The sequence below is a fragment of the Corapipo altera genome, unplaced genomic scaffold (assembly GCF_003945725.1).
Source record: "Corapipo altera isolate COAL_440 unplaced genomic scaffold, ASM394572v1 56, whole genome shotgun sequence".
NCBI classification, from domain to species: domain Eukaryota; kingdom Metazoa; phylum Chordata; class Aves; order Passeriformes; family Pipridae; genus Corapipo; species Corapipo altera.
The window spans coordinates 8,128,211-8,135,177 of NW_020884896.1; positions in this window are offsets into that span (position 1 = coordinate 8,128,211).

The following is a 6,967-nucleotide window of genomic DNA, read 5'->3' on the forward strand; positions in this document are numbered from 1 at the left end:
TTCCATGCCAGATTTCTCTTGGTGACTCTGGAAGCAGTTTCCCTGCTTCCATTGCATTAGGGTATAGCAGTTTGATGTACCCATGCAGGTACCTTCAGGTTCCTGAGAAAGGTGGCTTCTACTCACTCATGCAGTGTGCTGAAGCACTGTTGGGATGCAATCACATCAACCAAAGCAGAGCCAAACCAGAGTGCTGATTATTATGATGTGCATAAGAAACACAAAATTTGATGGGAAAAGATAATAGGGAGATGTCTGCTTTTATTTTTATTCTCTGGGATATTTTCAGAGCTTGATGTCCATATCTCGGTTGCACTAGTTGGTTTTTATCTTCTTTTTGCTTACAAAAGCCAAGAAATAATACCTGGAATGACATATTCAAATAAAGAGGCAGAAGATGAATGCCTTGCTTGATGTGAAAGTCTACACTCTTTGAAATTAGACCTTTTCATAGTCAACATGAATACAGTGCCTCTCCTGCCCTGTAAGAAAAAACCATTAGAAGGCAACACGGGAAAATATGTACCTCAGACTGCTCATACTCATACACACACAGAATTTATGATAAAATCTGGAGTAAATTGTTGTCAAGCTTTGTAAACACAGAATTAAGCACTGTAACATCTGAGTCCTGCATAAAATTCTTGCAAAAGGCTCCCATAGCTTTCAGGGAGAAGGCTGCATACATTATAAATAGTTAATGCTTCATAGGATAGAAATTCAGTGAAACAGGAAAGTGCTTGTTCAAATTATTTTTTGTAGGTTTTTTGGTTCGGGATTCTTTTCCCCTTTTTTTTTTATTTTTCTCTCTGTGAGGCTCTGGATGCTCTCTCTTCCTGGGGACTAAGGAAACTGGAGTTTGCTGAACCAGAACCTGTCTCAGACTTTGAACATTCATGTTCAGCTATGATAGGGTTTGGGATGCCTTTTACTTTAGCTGAGCAGGTGGGAGGAGTCTTGCACCTTTAGATCTTTTTCCAGACCAGTGACTCGCTAAGGAGATAAGGAGACCTGTAATATTGATTGGATTAAGAAAGCATCAAATAGCCTTTCACCTTTATCTGATCAGCTTTCTGTATCAAAATGTGAACACGAAAATAAGAGCATTAAACCCTGAGCCTTTCCCCCCATGCTCAGGAAAACTTACATACATTAAAGAACATTCTGTATCACAGAAACCAGCTGTGTTTGAGGCTTAGGATTAGGCATCTTTTGGGAATATTTGAATCCAGGACAGATATTTTTTGCTTCTCTCAGTGTACAGAGATCTGATTTTCTGATTCAGATGAGGAGAAAGACTGTAATTTTTCTCTAAACACAGTAATGTTTAAAGCAAAGTAATGGAGAAAGCTTCTCTGATTTACATGTTTCAGTGCAGTTTTTCAAGGTATGAAATTAATTGCAAAAATTTAGTCAGGCAAGAGAAGTCTCACTGCCTATACTGCTTATATGCAGCTTCATACCGAAGCCACAAGCCTTTTATTAAAGTGAATACTATTTTCTATATTTTTCATAATTCTGTTATAGAAACTGACTATTTTTCTGACAGTTAAATGTGAGTGCACGTGCACAAACAGACAAACAAGAAGAGTGCGAGCACAATGCCTGCAGCATTAATTGTTAGAATTCGTAGAAGTTTCAAATGAAAGAAAAAGTAAAGTGTCCTTCAAAATAATGATCAATTTAGGTTGTCTCATCAAAAAAAAAGCAACTTAGTGTCTTGCATTGACAAACTACTGCAGGGAGGAAGTATTAATAAGGGAACAACAGAAACACCAGGGCTATTCAAAGGAATTAAAAAGCCTTGGAAAGCTCCTACTTCCACTCTGTCTGTAGTGAAAACTAATGCAGTAAGGAAAAGGGTAGAAAAAAACTTTATCTACCACAGCTGTGCGCAGTTATTTCCAAGTGAATGCCCAGCTCTGCAGTTGTTCCTGGCCTCTGGGGCTGAGGGTGTGCGTTTAAGTCCTGGTGTTAGCACAGCATATGCCCAGCCTGGGAAAGGAAGCGCCTTGCAGAGCAGCACAGAACACGAGCTGTGCCAGCACCAAAGTCGCCTTGTCCGTGGGTAAGGCTGGAGCTCAGCACTGTCCTGAGGGTGCAGATCCTATGTGGCACTATCACAGGGGTGGGATGGTATACGAGGGGGTATAGCACACCCATATGCTTCTGGTTTCTCCCCTAGTTTGCCATGAAACCTGGTGTAGCCATGAAGCCACCCATCGCACTGCCCACCCATTGCATCGCCTGCCTGTTGCATTGCCCACCCACTGCATTACCCACCCATCACATCACTCCCACTATGCATCGCCCACCCATCCCACCACCCCATCACGTCACCCACCACTCTCCTCACCCTCTCGTTGCATCCCCTGCCCTGGCCGGGGCCTCACATCGCTCAGCACCTGCTGCCGTAGCTGCGTCTGCAGAGACCCCTCGTGGAGATGCAGCAGATACCAGGAGAGGGAACTGCCTTTTTTTGTTTCATTTTAAGTGTTTATGTTTAGCAGTATTAATTCCTTCATGGTCTTAGTGAAATAGAAAAAGGCCATCTTCTTGGGTAAAAAGCAGTTCCCCAGGAAGGCCCTGTGGATGCGGCATTGCTGAATTTTCTAGATCCATCATAAAAAAAACACCACACTTGCAGAAATGTGTTGTGAAGGGAAATTCAATTTTTGCTCTCTCTCCCAAACCTGAATGGCATCCCTAAAAATCATCTGGGGTTTTTGGTTTTGTTTGTTGGTTTGTTTGTTTGTTTGGGGATTTTTGCTTGCTTTTGGTTTTTTGGGTTTGTTTTCAGTTTGGGGGTTTTTTGTTCTTGGTTTTGTATTTTGTTTTGTTTTTAGTTTCTAGTGACAATGAAACCCCAAAGGGAGCATATCAAGGCAAGTGGTTCTGGATTTTCCAGTACAGGCATAATTTCCTGCATTTCCCATCACTGTCCTGCCTCAAGATTGTATCTTTAGTCCCGCCTGTTTGGAAGTAGGACATAAAGAGCAGAGTTCTCCAACTCATGGGAAGTTTGATGCCTTCTCCAGTCTTTTGCCATTTTGGAATCAGAAGGAGCTGCAGAAAGCTCATCACTGACTCCAGACAGTAAGAAAGGACCCAAATCAGGACTTTAGGATCTCTCTCTAAACTCTTGCCCAAAGTATCTGAAGTCCTCCTTCTTCTCCTTTCTCAACAATATAATTTCCTGCAGTACCATGGTACTGATTTACAGACTAAATTTTCTCTGCAGTGTAAGGTATGAGCAGATTCTAATACCGGCTCCTTTTTCTATTTAATCATTCTTGAAAAGAATGTTTATCTGAGTCCAAGAAAGAGGCGGGGAAGGCTAATTGGTTTGAAAATTTAAACCCTCTCTTTCCCACCTGAAACATGATATCTGAGCCTGATATAAAACTACGTGGTGTCAGCTCAGTGATGCCTTTTGCCAGCTCTGTGTACTTTTCCCTCACTATGTGTTGTGTCCTATGCCTTCTCTGCATGATTGTGTAGAACCCTTATTCTTATGAAATCTGCCTTTCTTTGCTGTAGACGCTGGCCTGTATATATTGGATGTATGCAGGTGCCTGAGGCCAAGGTTCACATGTGAGAACTCCAGATCACATCAGTACTCAGCCTTTGACATGGCATCAGTTCCTTTTCAACTAAGGAAACTAGGCTTGTTAGCACAGCATGTCTGTGTCCCTGCTTACCTTGCAACTCATGGACCAGTTTTGGTAAGATAATGACAGAAGAGGATATATATTAAACATATTGATTTTTTAAAAAATCTGTTTAGATAGTACAAACAGCCACAAAGAATACAGGAAATTCCTCTGAAGATATGAATACTCAAGTAATCCAACTGCAACAGTTTTCGCAAACTGTAGGAACTCCGCTGTAAAACCTTTAGTCTTATATTTGCTCTATGTTCCTTTGTATGAGGCAAATAGACTTTACCGTAACTACAGAGTCTTTGTGATAAAAGTCTAAATAAACTCTCATTGTAAACTCTGTAAACATCATATTCTTTGCTCCCCTCTCTTGGGATTTGAAATGTATGCGTATGGAGTTTGCAGAGGAACTTTCGGAAAGCTGATGCAGATGGACAACCATATAGAACTTCAGGTCTTGGAATATGAGTAACTGTCACCATCACACAAGTACATCATAAAATCTGTCAGAATGCTGTGACAGAAAGCAGAAATATCTTTTTTTTTTTTTTAACTAGTCTTTTTCTGAATGCCCTGTCTGGTTGCAGTGCAGGTAAAGACAATGGGAGCTGTGAAAGATGAGCATATCTAAATTTCTCCCTTTACGCTTCTGAAAATAATAATCAAATAAAAAGTTAGTGTGAATGAGTGTGACACCCACAAATCAAAATCAGAAAGATAAATAGTTCCTCTGAAAGACTGCTGGCTGAAATTAATGTCAGATTCCCACAGTGAGTCCTTCATAAAAAGTAACATGAAAATTTGTGCTTCTGCCTCTCATCTACAGTTGCAATACTGACATATTTTCATTTCCTATCTTTTCTCCTCTCTCTTGGTTTGGAGCTCAAGAAGAAGGTTCTGTCTGGAATTCATTGGCAATTGTAAGAGGTTAAAGTTTTTTAATTAGCTATTAAAATGCATACTAATGTTAGGGCTTCAGAGGATGTGCTCCTGTGATGCATTAATTCATTTTTAATGTGGAAAATTAAGAGTGGTGTTTAAAAAAAAAAAAAAAATCTGTGAAGCATTGCCTGATGAGTTGGCTGGACCTGCTTGGTCATCACATCATTTCACGTTTTGTGGTTCTGGGCCCTTTTCACGGGGCTGAATCTAAATGCCAGAAGTTACAGGTGCATTGCTTCCATCATGCCAAGTTTCTGTTTCTTATTCCTTGGCTCCAGCCTTCTATATTGTAGGCCAGGTTTCATGATCTTCTGACCTAAGGTTTGTTCTCACCTGGGTGTCACTAAGTTGTGTTTGATGAGGAAGAAGTGAAAAGATCAACCCAGATCTTGTCAGAGGTGTCAGTAACAGCCAGAGAAAGATGAAGATAGATTAAAACATTATCTGTTAATTTAAGTTCTTCGACCCACAGTGTGGATCTCTTCCCTTTGAGGTTTATCTCTAATCATGATAATGATTTAAGTAACAGTAGAAGATACTTTGCATTTTCTCAACAACTTCAAGCTCCACTTCCAAGCTGGGCTATTTCACCTTTTTTTCTTTTTCTTTTGTTTCTGGGCTTTAGAAATGATCTCTATAGAACAGTCAAGAAACTTTTGTTGTCTTCACACTCCAGTGAAGTTGAGACTCCCATATAGACCACTGAGAGCCATAGGCAAAATCTGTCCTTAGGTGAACCTACCCTAGCTGATGCTACAATCAGTTCTTTCCATATGAAAGCAGCTCTTTGGAACACAGAAACAACATGCCTTCAAGAACTGGATCCAGCAAGTCACAAACAAATAACACAACTTTGATTGATGCTTAGTGTTACCCTAAGAGAATGATTGGGTGTATTTACAGCATAGACTTTGTTTGATTAGGTTTGTACCTTTTCATGTTATTTAAAATTCCTTTACACTTCAGTGTTGCAAGAAAAACACTCTAAAATATTCCAGTAGCGTGAAAAACAAAGCATAACATACAGAGTTTATAACAGAATGAAACCTAGTGCTACAGCATTAGTGGTTTGATTATTATATTTCTTTCATTTTAACTCTTGTCTTACTCCCCTTCTCAGCAATGCATGCATCCATTGTCTAATGTCAATATTAATATTGTTTCAGCTGAAGTGATACAGTTGTGCAAGAGGATTACAGCCTTGTCAGTAGTCCTGGTATTTGCACTCTAATTCACACGCATGAAAACCTCAGGGATTTAATTTTCAGATCACATGTGATTCTATTGATTGAAGTCTGCAGGGGTCAAAGAGTAATCTGCAATTTGTGTCTCCTGTGCTTGTATTAAAGGCCTGTCTGTTGCAGAGAGGACAGTGGGGGGTAAATAAATACAGCATGTGGAAAACACATGAGATTCTTCTCAGAGTTTCTTGGTTTGTTGGGGTTTTTTTGTGTTGTAGTTTGTTTGGTTTGGGTCTTTTCCCTTTAAGTTGTATCAGTTCCAACTCTGAAACTGGGAGATATCAATCTTTTCCAGTTAGGTAAGCTTTCTAATTCCCTCAGAACTGTAAATGATGGTAATAAAATTGTATATTTAGATTGACCTTGTGTGAAGAATTATGTCAGGCAAGAAAATTGTTTTCTTCCTCAACAAAAAGGCTAAGTTACCCTTGGAGCCTTTAAAACTTATGTTTGCTATAGAAAAGATGCAGACCATAAAAGTTTAGGTTCTGTAGCTCTAATTGCTCATGCTGTGTTCTCACCCCTTCTCACATGTTTGAGTCAGAAAGAGTCTGTTTCTTGTAATGGAGGAATTGAGGGGGAAATCTAGGTGATTCAGAGGTCGTTTCTCTTCTCACAAGCTGATTGCTGAACTAAGATATTAGCCTGCAGAACTAGAGGCCTCTGCGGGAAATGGTCTTTGTCTGACAGATGGATGTAATACTGCACTTTTGCCTATCTCCAACTATGATAATGGCCTTCCCCTGTCTTCTTCCCAAACTAGACTTTGCCATTTGGGGTAATGGCAGAACCTAATTTTTCTTACACCTTCAGTTTCAGTGATATGTCCTCATTCCTGCTACTTTTTACATACACTTTGCTAGTTAGTTCCACCCCAGCAATAGCTGCATTTCTGTTTCAATTAGGTCTCCATATCATGCTTTTTCCAGTAGTATCTATCAGTATCCCAGTGAATAATGTGGCTCATTGGTTCTGTGTTGTTTTTTCAGCCTACTACTTGGTTTGTGTGTTATTTTCTTATATCTTCTGATAGTGATTGAAGAAAAATTTTCTTTTTTCTCTTTTCTTTTTTCTTTTTTCTTTTCTTTTCTTTTCTTTTCTTTTCTTTTCTTTTCTTTTCTT